Genomic DNA, 14783 nt, shown 5'->3' on the forward strand with positions numbered 1-14783 from the left:
CATGCTCAAAATATAAAGATGGCTAATTTCCCATAAGTTGAGGCCAAGCTCCAATTTGTGAGCCCACCCTCATATGTGTTTGGTCGTTTCTCATCATAGGGTATTGCTGCATCCAGTGGTGCCTCATTTCCATCACTTTCTACCACTGGAAGCTCTCTTTGAGGCCTCTTCTTCCCTTGACTATACATAGTGGTCACAATAATATAGAATATTTTGACGAAATTGTATAATTCGTTCCCCAATATGAGAGAAATAGACACAAAGACCTTGTAACCTTGGAGTCCATGCATACTCGTGTTAGTAGCAGTGTACCAGCATCCTTTGTGGTTATGTATGAGAGGCCACATAAGACCCCAAGAGATTACTGCGCCGAACAATATGGAAAAATTCACCAAGTGTGGACAGATCATCCCAGCTCCTACATATGTCATACTGAAGTCGAAATAACATATACACTTTACAGATTCATGGTAAGTTTCCATTACCTATCATCAAAATCTAGTTATAAATATTTGTTAGTAGTTGGGCCATTTTGTTCAGTTTCCCCCCAAATCTGATTCAACTCTCATATTATATCTCTCCATGTAAATTTACAATTAAAATAAACACAGAAAACAAAAATGCATACTTTTGATCCCTAGCTTTTAATCCAAAAGTAGGAAATTTCTCAAAGCCACAATCATCAGCAGTTGTGAAAAACCATTGGAAAAAACCCCAGAGAAAATTGAATTCAAAAGCACAGAAACCTTCTTTGTACTTCCCACCAATGTGGCCAACCGAGCTCGATATACCTTGAAATATTCGATTTCTTTCCAAATTAGAATGATTGACTGCCAATTTTGACATCTACTATCTTGTTTATTAAAATAATAGCAAATTTAATAATATGATGAAGACAAAGTATTTAAATGACAATATCATAAGTGACTTTGTTGTGGCAGAAGAATATGTGTGTCATAGAGAAAAGAAGAGCAAAGCGTGGAGGAATCTAGCTAGGGTTATAAAGAATATGTATCATCACAAAGGGTTCAAGGTGCATCCTTCTCCCATGTGTTGAACGATTACATAAATCAATATTCGTTTGACAGTTAAAATAGATGGATCTAACAATGGAAGGACTCTCAATCGTCTGACAATGATTCTAACGGTGCAAAAGAGTGCGCAATAACATTGGGGAGTTATTCTCAAAAGGGAACACCTTACGACCTAAATATAACATAGAAATTTATGTTCATACATTTAAATGTCTGATATTTATCTCAAAAGTAGTTATGCCTTTTTTTCTTCTCAATTTAATTTTAAAAAATGTCATATCCACCAATGTTATTTCTTATTGTTGCTTTAATATTTTTTTTAAATGTATATATGTTTTATCATATAATAAATCCTTATATATATGGATTCAGGTACTCAAAAACATTATGGGAGTCACTGCAAAATCAAGTTTCTCCCACTCTGGTTTTTTCAAAATTTAAGCATGCCGTCCCTTGGCATACAGGGTTGCCTGCTCATGGTGTTTTCTGCCCTGCCTCTGGGCTCGTAATGGCTCATCCGGAGCCTCCCCCTGACGACGACTCACTCCCAACCTCCATCTCTGAAACTTCTACACAACAGGGAGAAAATGCAGAAGCTTTTGCCTCTTTTCTCTCTTCCTTAGGTCCCTCTCGACCTAGTCCTTTATCCAAGTTTGTGAATAAGATAGATGAAATCCCTGAAATAATTCTTCCTCTCTCCCTTCCTCATCGTGTTTCTCTTTCTCTCTCTTAGCGAGGATTGGTTGGACAGTTCATTGGTCTTTGGCCATCTCCCTGTTCATTTCTAAAGTGGGTGGAAAGAAATTTGGCCTCCTCCATCAAAGGGAAAGTCTTGATAAGGTTTCGTGGTAGAGGATACTACGCATTTCATTTCAAAACAAAAGAGGACATAGATCTAATATTCAGAAATGGCCCGTACTTCATGGACTCGAGAAGGCTATATCTTAATAGATGAACTTCGTACTTCGATCGAGAGTTGGATTTGATGAATGCAGTGCTAGTATGGGTGAGGCTTCCCCATTTTCCACTACATTTTTGGGGAGATGATTCAGTTAAAGAAATAGGAAATGCAGTTGGAAAATATATTGATAGAAGTGAGCCAAAGGAAAACATGCATGCATGCCCAAGAATATGTGTGGAATTTGACTTGGGGAAATGACTACCGGAAGAAGTCAAGATCAAAGTAGATAGTTGGGTTCACATTCAACAGTTGGATTATGAACAAATCCCATTAAAATGCAAGGTATGTCACGAATATGGTCATTTTTCTAATAGATTTCCTAAAAAACAAGAAATGGAAGAAACAAAAACTCAGGACCCAAAATGCGAACAATTCAAGAATAAAAAGACAACTAATAAATCCTCCTCCTATCCTTCTTCTGCGTCTCTTCTTCCTTCGACCCTCCCTCTTCCTTCCCACTCCTCTTCTCCTTCTATACCAGTTCCTTCTCAATATCTTCCCTCTCCCTCTTCTTCTTTATTTCTTGTGACTATCCCCCATCCCCTCTCCTCTGCTCTAATGGCTTCAAACCCCTCGTGGATTGGAAGCAGTCAAGATCAAAGTAGATATTTCAGTTCACATTCAATAGCTGGACTATGAAAAAATTGCATTCAAATGCAAGGTATGTCACGAATATGGTCATTTTTCTAATACATGCCCTAAAAAACAAGAAATGGAAGAAACAAAACTCAGGACCCAAAATGGGAACAAGTCAAGAAGAAAAGGACAACTAATAATTCCTCCTCCCATCCTTCTTCTGAATCTCTTCTTCTTTCGACCCTCCATCTTCCTTCCCCCTCATCTTCTCCTTCTATACCCGTTCCTTCTCAATCTATTCCCTCCCCCTCTTCTTCTTTATTGCATGTGACTATCCCCCCCTCCCCTCTCCTCTGCTTTAATGGCTTCAAACCCCTCATGGACCTTGACCTTCCTTCCTCCTCCCTTTTCTCCCCTTCCCTTCTATTCCCTCCCCTTCCTCTCTCATTCTCTCCCATATCCCTCCTCCTCCTTCCTTTGATCGAATAATCACTCAAACTTTTTCAAAAGACCTTCTCTCCTCACTTGACCATCCAAAAAGAGCTAGAAGGAAATCTAACAGAGAAATCAGAGATGAATTTCTTGCAAAGGAAATGGCATTGGGCACCCAACAACCTCTGGACACTTTCTTAGAAAAGAGAAAAGAAAAAACCTTCCATCCCACTAGTGGGAAAGGTCCCTCTACCCACAATCCAAAGTGATAATGAATATAGTCTCTTGGAATTGTAGAGGAATGAGAAGTGTGATAAAATATAATGCAATGAAAGACCTAATAGCAATGGAGAAACCTGATATTTTTATGGTCCAGGAGATAAAAATAAGTGCAAAGGAAATGGGAATAATTTCCTAAAAAATAAGAAGTTATGAAGGAACATCAATTTCAGTAGTTGGAGCTTCAAGAGAAATTTGTATATTATGGAAAACACAGAATTGGGAGTTGGTTCAGCAAATGAAAGAGTTGCACTGGATAAAAACAGACATGAAAAACAAAAAGATAGAAGATATATACTGCATCATTAATGTTTATGCCCCCAACCATTATAGAGACAAGGAAGCTTGTTGGAATACTTTAAAAAACTAAAGTTTCATAGGCTCAAATCAGCAGCATAATAATAGGAGGTGATTTCAACCTTTTTATGAATGTAGATGAGAAGTTTGGGGGAAAATATCATGCTGATCCCTCAAGGGAAATTGTAGAATCAATTATGGACTCATGTAATTTAATGGACATGCCTCTAAGAAATGGGAAGTATACTTGGAGCAACAAAAGAATTGGAAAAAAAAATATAAAGTAAAGGTTGGAAAAAATTCTAATTCAAGATAAAATTTCCACAATCTTCAGCGATATAAAATAAAAAAAAATCATCCACAACATATCATCGGATCATAAACGGTGGGGATATCTCTTGGGATGTTGGGGAACCTTGGCCCATCTCCTTTTAGATACAGCTCTATTTGGAATGATAGTGAAGAAGTAAAAAATATTATAGTAGATGTGTGGGCAAACCAAATTATAGGCTCTCCTAGCTATGTTTGGGAATCAAAATTAAAAGCTCAGAGGAAAGAGCTGAAACAATGGGCAAAGAACAGACAATTAGAAACCCAAAAAAGGAAGATAGAAATAATAATAAAAAATAGAGACAATACAAGTGGAAAAAGAACAGCAAGAGGAGACACAGGAAAGTCTATGGCAGGAAAAGCAAGCATATTGGGAAATGTATAGACAAAACAGAATAGAAGAAGAGGAGTGGAGATTAAAATCTTGAAGCCTATGGCTCAAAGTAGGTGACAAGAACACAACTTTCTTTCACAATGCTACTAGGATAAGGAGAATTCAAAATCAAATAGACAGTATAAAGGATAATGAAGGAAAGGAAGTAAGAGGACAAGAGGAAATAAAGAAGGAGGAATTTAATTATTATAAAAATCTGATAACTTCCACAACAACAAATAATGATTATAAAGAATTTTTACAGCACATTCCAAAAAAAATCAGCGATGGAGAAAATAATGAATTCACCAAAGAAGTAGAAGAAAAGGAAATTTTCGCAGTTGTTTGGGATTTACATCCGGATAAGGCCCCAGGCCCTAATGGATTTCCTATTTCTTTCTATAGAAATAATTGGATCATCATTAAAAAAGACCTCATCAGAATGATACAATTTTTTTTTGGAAAATGCGAGGTAGGAGGTTTCACAAACTACTCCTTTCTTGCTCTTGTTCCAAAATAGATGAATGCATCTACATTTAGTAGGTTCAAGCCTATTTCATTTTGTAACTCCTTCTAGAAAATCATTACAAGATTTTGGCTAACATAAGTAAAAAAATTCTTCCTGAAATAATCTTAGAAAACCAAGGTGGTTTTGTTCCAAGATGAAAAATTTTAGATAATATCCTAATTGTCCAGGAAGCATTTCACTCTAGTATTCTGAAGAAGGAAAAAGGAATGATTGTAAAGTTGGATATGGAAAATGCTTTCGACAGGGTAAATCTTGCTTTTCTCTTCGATGTCCTTCAAGAATTTGGATTCTCTAAAAAGGCAATAGACATAATAAAAGCATGTATTGTTGGCCCTTGGATATATCCCTTGGTTAATGGAAGACCAAGTGATTTTTTCCAAATCTCAAGGGGGATTCGACAAGGCTATCCCCTTTCCCCTTTTCTATACATCATCATGGTTGATTCATTGAGTCAAAATCTTGAGAAATGTAGATGAGATCGGTCTCTTACAGGACTCACAATCTCCCCTGAAGTAAAAGGCATTAACCATTCTCTTTTCGCAGATGATACTCTCGTGATGGGAGGGGCCTCATGCATTATAGAAAGAAGAATAAAAAAAATTCTCAATAGCTTTATGGAAGCCTCAAGAGGTCTTCTAAATAACCAAAAATGAAGAATTTATGGGTGGAATACCCCTCTTCGATCTCTTCAAAAAATATCCCAAATTCTGGAAATTCCTTTTCAAGAAAAATGGAGTCACTTCCATTATCTCGATCTCCCAATTTCCAAAGAAAATCTGAAGGCAGAGATATGGAACAAATACATAGAGAAAATGAAAAAAAATGTGCAGAATTGGGGCATGAATTGGCTTAACTTGGCAGGAAGGGTAATTTTAATGAAATCACTGCTCACAGCTCTACCAATATATCAGTTTGCAGCAATATTAGCTCTAGCAAGCATTCATAAACAAACAGATTTTGTTATTAAGGGGTTCCTATGGCAAGGAGGCAAAGTAGAAAAAAAGAAACTCAGTCTAGTGAAATGGGATCAAGTAACTCAACCATATGAGAAAGGAAGATTGGCTACAAGACTTCCAGGGATACTGAACTTGCTACTCGGAGCAAAAATAACATGGAGGCTTATCACTGGAGAAAGTAGCTGGTGGAAGAAAATCTTGGAAGAAAAATACATGAACCATAATAGATCATCTCTTCTTGAAAAGGGTTTCCCAATAAAGCCCTTTTCTCATATCTGGAGTCTAATTAAAAAAACCCTCCCCTTCATCAAAGAAAATTCCTCAAAGATCCCAAGGAATGGTAAAAGTATAAAAAATTGGGAGGATAGTATAATGGGAAACTCTCCCATTTCCCTTCAAGAAAATCTCCATGACTTGAGAAGGTGGATGATAGGAAAAGGAATTAGCACTCTTGAATACATCTCTCATTGGGTTGATGGGGAATGTGTTGGCTTAGTGGGTCCTAACCCAGGTTCAGAGTTAATTGCGCCAAACAAAACCCTACACTACTGGCCCTTTTGGCATCAACCTGCGTAGCGTAGGCTGAAGTCTCACCTGAAGCAGTATGGGGGGATTTTGGAACCAAGTTTCTGCATCCAGAGATCAGTGTGATGTCTTTTATTGTCCTAGATTTGCCTTCACATAGATCTATAAGCCCCGAGGGCTTGGTGCTGTAACTTCCTTTAAATGGGCTCGAGACCTTCACGAAGGTCTACGATAGGTCTTTGCAGACCCTTAACAGTTGAATCATCCACTTACACACACCGAAAAATAACCCTAGATCTGAGTTCGTGTAGATCTACTTAAGTATTCAATAAACATAATAGAATGTATTATAATATTCACGAAAGTACTTAACATGCATTGCATACATTTATTAAGACTTATCCCATAAAGTCACGCATCAGTAGGTCAATATTTCATTAAGACATTATTAAATCACAACATATATCACAATCATCATTAAACAAAAGTAATAGATAAACACATGACTTCTTCAATACTCTTATTTATTGATCTTCAATATGAAGTTACAGACTCAAGACTGCCTTGCGCACTTAGCTGCAGGGGTCCGCGCACTTAGTTGCGAACTCTACTCTAGGCATCTATGCACTCAGCTGTGGATCCTTTTCCCTTCTATCTACCTGCTACTTACTTGTCCTTGTTTTCTCTCTCAGACATAAAACATGCCTTATACTCTCTAAGACAAACCTATTTATAGCTTTTTACATACAATCCCTTGGTCCGCTGACCATGGGTGGATCTCAAAAACCGACTCAACTTTACATAGGCAAGGGGCTAGAACCCCTTTTACTCCTAATTACCTAAATGTACATCAAAAGTTGGGTTTTTAACCCCAAAAATGAACCAGGGGACCCCATCCCAACAAGCCCTCAACACAAAGGTTGTGACTCACCCTCGAGTCACTCGGCTGGCATAGTGATCTTGCTGTCAAGATCCTCCAGCTCTACCTGCACGACGACAACCTCAACAGTGCTCTGCGTAGCTGCCTGCTTGACCTCCTCTATTAGTTGCTCGGTAGCTGGTCCTCCCGCGACCAGCTTCATCTTTTGTTGTGTCTGCTACAAGCCCGTCAGGTTCTCCTAAGTGTTGGTTATTACTTGGTAAGCCTCTTCTAACCAAGGTCACAACCTAGCCTCAAGCATGGCCTCCTTCTTCTAATTTGCTTCTACCTATGCGAGGATCCGCTTCCCCTCCTGTAACTTGGCTAGGTACTGTGCTGAAGAAATTGAGAGTGTCGTCGCCCTTACCTCATCATACTGCTTCTGTAGCTACCAAACGTCTATGTTCAATATCTGCAGGTTTGGATCTTCCTGCAGCGTAGTTACCAACTCCATTTCTTGTTCAAAAAAGGTCGAGCTGCCAATGACTGTAGTATCCAAAGTGGCCATTCCTTCCTTCACATCGGCTCTGCACTGCTCCCTGACCTCAGGTAGAGTCATAGGCTGTAATTTGAGTTGCAACTCCATTATCTTCATGTTGAGTTCGAATTGAACTCATCTAACTTCAGTGTTTGCCTCACATACCCCTACAACTAACTTCTAGATCTTAGCTTTCGATTGTGCAGCCTCCAAAATGTGAAGCTCCGACAATGTTTTGCATGCCTATGCAATTGCGGTCTCCAGCCTGGAACATTGTGCATGTATTGTTTCCTTTTCCTTCAAGGCCTGCGTTTTCTCAGTGAACATTTGTTCGTTGTTCACCCTGTATTCACTGATCAAACTAAGAGCACGCTGCTCCCAGGATCTCAATTCCTCCGTCACCCTTGTCTGCAGCACATGAAGAAGCTCATTTGGGAGCGCTGCGATGTTCAGGCCAATGTTCTTAAGGGTACTTAAGATTATGTGGTCATCAACCAAATCTGCATGTAGGGACCCTTCTGGTAAATCAACAATTCGAAGGTCCAGGGTCCTTATCAATTCTGCAGCCTGACTCGTCCTCGGTGCGAGGATCACTTGTGCTGCGCTCGCTTGACCCACACCCACCTGTATCCTATTATCTTCGATCTGCAGCCCGCGTAGATCCTTCTAGACGCTCTTGAGTGTCTGCATATACTGCTGCTCAAACTGCTACAACACTTCAGTGGTAGTGTCCCTTATCTTGTCATCGATCTTGTCGAGATCGCCCTCTATTAAAACCATAGGATCACTCTGCACCTTGTCTGATTTTTTCTTTTTGCGGGAACCTTCTCGTTGCTCCTGTTCATGCTTCTTTGTTTGAAATGGGGTGATCTGCCCCTCATCTCCTCTACAACCCTGTTTGGACTGTTGTTCCTCCTAGGTCTCAGGCGAATGGGATTTGTCATTTTGCTATGACTCATGTTGTTCTCACTCATCCTACTCCTTCGCAGCATGCTCCTTCTCTATTCAATCCTTCTCTGTAGCTTCCTTCTTCCGTTGCGCGACCAACTTATACATAGCCTGCTTGGCTGCATCCTTCCTTTTATTTTCATCCAACCTGCCCACACCCTTACTGGTTCCAGCATCTAATTTTGAGGGGGCGTGCCACTCTACTGGCCATCGCTTGATTACCTTCTGTATTTCATGATATACGACCAAATATGGTAAATCATACCATTTTTGTTGCGGGTTCTTTTGGGCCTAAATGTAAATGCAGTGGAAGTCAGCCTTGAACGCAGCATAAGCTGACAACTTCTCGTACAAGGTCAGGGACAACCTTGGTCACTGGTTGATGGCCATGCAGAGGCTTACTTCCATCAAAGCCTAGAATATTTTCATTTCAGTGACCCACGTAGGGTCCTTTATCGCCCAGAGGGAGGCAAATTGTGCAACCTACGACAATCCTTCTTTCAACAGAGGAAACTAGCTGTCCTCTAGAAGCTCCCATGTGACCAACACAATGGAGAGCAGCAACCAAGCATAATGGAATGGCTTGGTCTCATCCTGGACCTCATGGCAATTCGTGAGGAATTCACTACATAGGTACCTTGACTAGTTGAACTGCACACCCTTCACGCATTGTGCAGCTAGAGAAACCACGGGCGCCAGAACTTCGTCCGTGCGACACTTCCTAATTACCTTCCCTGCCAGGATTTGTGTGCATATCTACACCACGGGGTCGTTGATAGAAGTGATTGAATATCCGCGTGGATTTTTCATGAGGGAAAATTCCTTCTTCATATTGTCCACCAAATCCTTTTCTCCTATCTTTCTGCCAAACTCCTTGGTCAGATTGAAACCCTCATGTGGCAAGTGCGTGATCTTGTGGATGAACATGCCAGTGATGGGTAAGGGACCTCCTAGCCATAAGTACCTATCGTGCACTAGAGTAAGTAGTTGGCGCACAAAAATTGTGTTGATAGTGGTGCAGTGATAATGGGGCACCCTCAACAGGTTCAACAATCCCAAATTCTCCACTCTGTGGATCCATTCCATCGTCTCTAGCTCAGTGACACCTGAATCCGGGGAGTAGAAACGCTTCATATAATTGGTTGTCGCCAGGTGAGGGAACCACTTATGCTCCATTAGGTCCCAATATTCCATCTTCAGTGGTGGGATTCGCGCAAGGCGCAGACCTTCGAAGGGAACCTTCTCCGGCATCAAGGGCATAGAAATGAGAAATTTTTTTGAGTCTTGATCCTTGGGGACCTTTTCCTTCCTCTTGCACAGAGGGATATAGTCATGCAACTTGGTAAGGGGATGCACCCCCTCAGCATCTATGTCCTTGGTGCCTTGTCCTTCCTTAGCCTCCCAATCAACAACTCACTCAGGCTTCTTATCCTTCTTCTAATTTTGAGTTGTGGTGTACTTTTTGGGTGATTTGCGCATCGACACCGGCTTCTTTTGTTTATCCTTCTTCAATTTTTGGGTTTCTCTACAGAGGTAGGCTTCGACCTAAGCAACCTTGGCACCATAGGCATAGGAGCTATACCTTCCATACTCACTACCTCTAGAGCAGCTCCTTCAGACGCGACATCTCCCCCAGTTCTCATAGGCTTAGCAGGGCTGGGTCCTAACATGGTTTCAAGGATGAATTTCTGATACAACTATGGTAAATTGGAAAAAGCAAAGCTCGCAACCAAATCCTCAAAAAACAAGTGGTTCATAAGAAATAGGCAGCATAGCTTAAAAACTCTAAGGGTGCAAAGTGTTCTCTGTTGGACTGGTACGCGTAATTTATGGGGTTTTTTGAATTCAAATCCGACCGTTCGCCCCAAAATTCGATCATTAATTTTATTTTGGCAGTAGATCTTCAAATATTTTGGCTTTAAATTCCACCAGCCCACTCCTCTGAACCGTCTTCTGACTTTCAAATCATGAAAAATGACTCCAACGATCACCTTCCTATTGTGTTGCATGGTACCTCGCTCCATAGTGCAGCTTCCTGCGCGCAACTTCGTATATTGCAACTTCACCATTTTCCGTGCAGCCCGCCTGTCAATCCTGGTAGTGTAGTTTATAGTACCACACTCCCTTACAACTTCCTGGAGCACTAAGATTGTCCTGGCATCATATAGTCATTGAGTTGGATCCCCTGTATAGGGCTTCAATCGACTTTCGTTCAACTTTCCCATAAAAGGTTCTCCATTCAGCTTCACGCGTTGAACTGCACCTCCATCTGTAATTTCTTTGATAATATAGGGGCCCAACCAAAGCATCTGAAATTTCCCCATAAACTTATTTAATTTACTATCATACAACAATACCAAATCATTTACCTTGAACGTGTGCAGCTTGATGTGTCAATCATGCCATGCGTTTTCACGTTCCTTCTGTACTTGCTGATGGAATCCAGCCAAGAATCTGTCTTCTTCAAGCTCTATCAGCTACGGGAGTCATGCTTCCAAGGCTTTGCGATTTTCCATTCCTGTGAAAGTTGTTATCCGTAGACTAGGCACGATATATTCCATAGGAATCACAACTTCTATGCCATAGACCAATCTAAAAGGAGTTTGTCCTGTCAACTTTTTACAAGTAGTCCTATATGCCCATAGCACTGCAGGTACACACACATCCCAATCATTCTGTTTCACATTTCAAATCTTCACTAGCGCGTTCTCCAAAATATTATTAAACGCCTCAATTGTTCCATTAGCCTAAGGATGATACAGTATGCTCTTCCGATGATAGACCTGAAACTCCTCATTCAACGCACTGATTATTTCGTTTAGGAAGTGTGTACCTCAATCACTCATCAACACTTTTGAGCAACCAAATCTGGTTAACACATATTCAAACAAAAACTTCACTGTTGTAGCCCTTGTGCAATCCTTAACCGGTTGTGCCTCTATACATCGGGTTAGATACTTCGTCGCGGTGATGATGTAGTGCACACCATTTTTCCTCCCTAGAGGTTGAATCAGCCCAATGAAATCAATCACCCATTTTTCAAACGGCTACAATGACACTTGAGGATTCAGTGGCAACTCATCCCTTGTGATGGTATGCCTGTTCATTGACATGCATCGCATGCCCTACAATACGGTTTATAATCTTTGTGCAACGTAAGCCACCATAAACCTACGCGCAAAATATTCTGTGTCGTTTCCTTTCCTGCATAATGTCCTCCCGCGGCCCCTCCATGAGCTTCAGCAAGGATGTTATTTCGTTCAAAATCTAGCACATATAGTCGCAATACCTCATCTGCACCCATTTTATACAAATGTCCTGCAATCACTGAAAAATTCGCCGCATGCACTACGAGTTCCTTCTTTTGCTGACTAGTATACCCTTTTGGTGCCATCCCTATAGTGAAATAATATTTTCAAAGTGGTTATTTGCTACGCGCACCACAAAGAGTTTCGCATCGGGCAACCCTTCTTCCAAATTGGTAGGCTCCTCCCCTATCTCGATCCATGACAGATCGTCAATTCCTTCATTCAACCTTCCTGTATTCACAATCACCTCAAATTCATACTCTTGAAATAGTAGCAACCATCGGCAGATCTCCCCCCCAACACAGGCTTATTGACCAGGTATTTCAAGGCAGAATGATATGTGTACATTGTGAAATGTGTGCCCAACGGATAGTGTTTAAACTTTTGCAGCGTGTATACCATGGGCAACCCTTCGCACTTTGTCGTTGAGTAATTATTCTCGACCTTCGATAATTTCCTGCTCGCAAAGGCTATAGGGTGGTCCATATCTCCTTCATTAGCCTGTGTTAGCACTGATCCCAACGCAATGCAAGAGGCATCGACATGTACATGGAATTCCTTCTTCCAATCGGGAATATGAAGATCGACGTAGTGACCATATTTTCCTTCAAAACATCTAAACTGCGCTAACATTCTTCATCCCAATAGAATGTAGCGTCCTTCTTCAGCAATTTCTCCATGGGCACTATAATCTGAGCATAAGCCTTGATAAACTTTATGTAATATCCTGTATGTCTGAGCGTTGCGTGTAGCTGTTTGACACTTCTTAGGGCCTCCAAATTCACTATCACCGCGAACTTGGCAGGGTCCACCATCAACCCTTGTTTGCACACCACATGACCCAGCAAGATCCCCAAGGGGACACAAAATAAACACTTCTTCATATTCAACACGATCTGGTACCTACACACGTATCCAGCATCAGGCACAGACTTGCTACATGGTGCTTTACTAAGTTGAACACCGTCCAGTCATCAAAATACACTTCCAAGAACTTATGAATGAACTCCTTAAATGCTGCTATAACTCTGCGAGAGAATATCACAGACATATTCTTGAGCCCAAACGACATCACAGTATACTGGAAACAACCCCATTCTGTCGCAAAGGTTGTTTTTATCCTATCCTCTGGCGCGATCTTGATCTGATGGTACCCAGAAAATCCATCAGTGAACGAGTAGGCCTCCTGCCCTCCAACATTTTCTAATACGTCATGACTAAATGGCGTTGGAAAAGGATCATGGGTGCATGCATCATTAAGCTTCCTTAGATCTACACAAATCCTTATTTCTCCCTTTTGTTTCTTGTCCTGAACCACCATAGGGCTCAACCATTCAGATTCTTCCATAGGTTTGATGATGTTGGCTTCTATCATCTTATCCAACTCCAAGTGCACCTTTTCCTTGTATTTGGGATTAAGGCGATATGTCCTTTACTTAATAGGCTTCATGTCCAGTTTCAAAGTGATTTTCATCACACCCAAGTCGCATATGGTTCCCTTAAGGTCTGAAAACTTTGTAGGAAAAAGATCCTGGTACTCGCAGAGTAACTCAGCAACTTTATCCACTGTGGCATCGTCCCAGTAATCCCCAATCTTTGAAAATTTTGGCTCTGCTTCAGTGCCAATGTTCACTTGCTTGGTTTTCAATGGCATGGTGATGTCTAGATTTTCTATTTGTGGACCTCCGACCTCGCGATGGCCTTCTGCCTGTGGAATATTGATATTTCTTGGATCTTCATCCTCCCCCTCAGCAGTCACATTATAGCATTCCAACGCATGGCACAACTAGGTGCTCCAATCTGGTTGAACCAACTCCAAAGGATCCTGCAGAATTATGAATATCACTACCTTAATCTCCTGCAGAGCTTCATCAATTTTCTCGAACCCATGTTCAAAACTGAAGGTCATTAAGAATCCTTCCCTTAATATATCCCACTCTGCAGTGTCATGGCAGAGCTCCATTTCCAGATACCAAATCATAGGAATTGTATCCAAAGTATAACAGAATAAGTGCACCCACTCCAACTATGTCTCTATTCCATAAGCTTTAGTCCACCTTGTTAAATGATCGTGTGGATCATTCCTCCCATTGTATTTCTTATTCAGTTGAATTTTAGGATGACCAAATCACAACCTTATCACCCTTCTATAATCTCGTCGTTCATCAAAGTTGTCCTTGTGCATACCCCACCATCGTGTGGGTGTAGTGCGCAATGACAAATCCAATGCTTGGAAGCAATGATCCTCAGGGACTTCTTGTTCAAAAGCATCCAAAAACTTATCTGCATCAGTTAAACCATCATAAGAGGGTAAATTTCTTACCTCTGATGACACACAGCGCAATGATTTAGTCATCATGTTGCAGCGTAGCGTAGATACCTCATGCAACCTATTATGTTTATGATCTAATTCTTCACCTAAATCCGAGGTACATGAACTTTCCCAGTCCCAGGAAATCCATCCATCAATTGTTGGATTAATGCAATCTTGATCTCGCAGAGTTATTTTGTAGATCTTATCCAAGTCATCATCACTTTCTTCATAGTCGCAGACCGGTTTAGTATAGCGCGGTCCTTCTGTAGGGTCCAATGGTACTACCACCTGAAGTGATTTCCTCTCAAACGACACTGTCCTCTTCTTCAAGTTGATGACTCCATTCATATCCATGACCCAGTCAATCCCAAGGAGTGCAGGGTACAGATTACTGTAATTAACGATCTCTATTACTTCAAAATCAGCCAATGCTCTCGCACCTTCTATATCCACCATTACTCCATGTAGTCGTCCCATAGGGATGATCTTCTGATGGTTTTCCATCCTTGGATGATTAGAGACCA

The sequence above is a fragment of the Pinus tabuliformis genome, chromosome 3_1 (genome assembly GCF_031772625.1).
Source record: "Pinus tabuliformis cultivar Carrire ecotype Pingquan chromosome 3_1, CPIR1, whole genome shotgun sequence".
Classification (NCBI taxonomy): domain Eukaryota; kingdom Viridiplantae; phylum Streptophyta; class Pinopsida; order Pinales; family Pinaceae; genus Pinus; species Pinus tabuliformis.